The following is a 1,407-nucleotide window of genomic DNA, read 5'->3' as shown; positions in this document are numbered from 1 at the left end:
CTCGATGCCTCGGCCCTTGGCCGACTATGTCACGCATGACATGCAGCGACTGCTTTGAAGTTGAGAAGCGCTCAGTGGTTTACGTGCCACTTCACTTGCATCACGAGGTCCTCGCCCTCGATGCCTCGGCCCTCGGCCGACCATGTCACGCACGACATAAAGCGACTGCTCCGAAACTTGAGCATCGCTCAGTGGGTTACGTACCACTTCAAGATCAGCCCGCGAGCCAGGCTCGGAACTCCTGTCCAATGCACCGTTGGTGTCTACCAACTAGGACATTACAATGTCTAGCACGTTGACCGTCTCGGTCCAGTGCTCTCCCTTATAGCGCTTTTGTCTCCTAGCAGAGGCGGGTTCATGACTCGCCAAAGCTCCATCAGTAGACGTGGGCGTAGCGCCAAGGTCTTTGACCTCCAATCCAATCATGTCTCATGGTGCTCCAACCATGCCATTCCTAGGCTGAGGTCATACCTTGCATCCAAGTATAAAACTAGAAAGCTTTCCACACTATCAAAGTCAAGAACCTAGACTCCGAGGTCCACAGGGACCTTCGGGACCGTGACACGTGTCCCCGTCGCTAAGCGAACAGTGACGATGTCACCCAACCGCGCTTTCAGCGCCTCAGCATACACCATCAGCGTGATTGCCTGACGACCCAGGGAGCGTGATTGCCTGACGCCCCAGAAACGATGAAGATCTGCCACGGCTTCTCGAAGCCTTTACGGTAGCCTCCACGATTAACAAGCTTGCATACACGTTCCGTGTTTAGTGACTTATGCCTCCCTGAGGCTCAACAGACCTCAGTATTCTCCCAGTAGAGCGTCCCGCGCCTACTGAGGGGTGTCGTTTCCCCGCGACGAACCAGACTGGTAGGCGTTGGGGCGGTGGTCTGAAGAACCTTGACGCGCCTTGCGCAGGAGGCAACCGTTCCGAAGGCAACGGGGACTCCACAGACAAAACACCGTCGTGTGTCAGTGTGCTGCCCGGCAGCTCGGAGTTCTGCTCCCTTGTCCTCAGCATAGCTGAGATCCATGGTCATAGGCCCGCTCGACGAGCTGTTGGAGTGTGCATTCGTGCCGACTTATATTAAACTCGGCATTCAATGCCACATTCACCGCCCCTTCAAATCAGGATGGATGCACATGGAAGACTTCCATTCTAGCCACGCCAGAGCCATAAAGACGGTCAGTGTGACCACCTCCGGAATGGCATCTGCTGCCATCCCAGCAATGAGAGTTCGCATCTCTTGGACAAAGTCCACCAATTCCTTGTTGCCCTAACGGGTGGCAAGGAAACGCGCTTGCACGCGATAAGACTGGTTTGGCGGCAAGAATACTCGTAAGAGCTGCAATTTCAGCTCCACCCAGGCGAGAAACGCATCTTCGACCGAAGGGCCGCACGTCAGTG

This window comes from Plasmopara halstedii (genome assembly GCF_900000015.1).
Source record: "Plasmopara halstedii genome assembly, contig: Scaffold_3060, whole genome shotgun sequence".
NCBI lineage: Eukaryota > Oomycota > Peronosporomycetes > Peronosporales > Peronosporaceae > Plasmopara > Plasmopara halstedii.
The sequence above is the reverse complement of the archived record's forward strand: the minus strand, read 5'-3'. Positions refer to the sequence as shown.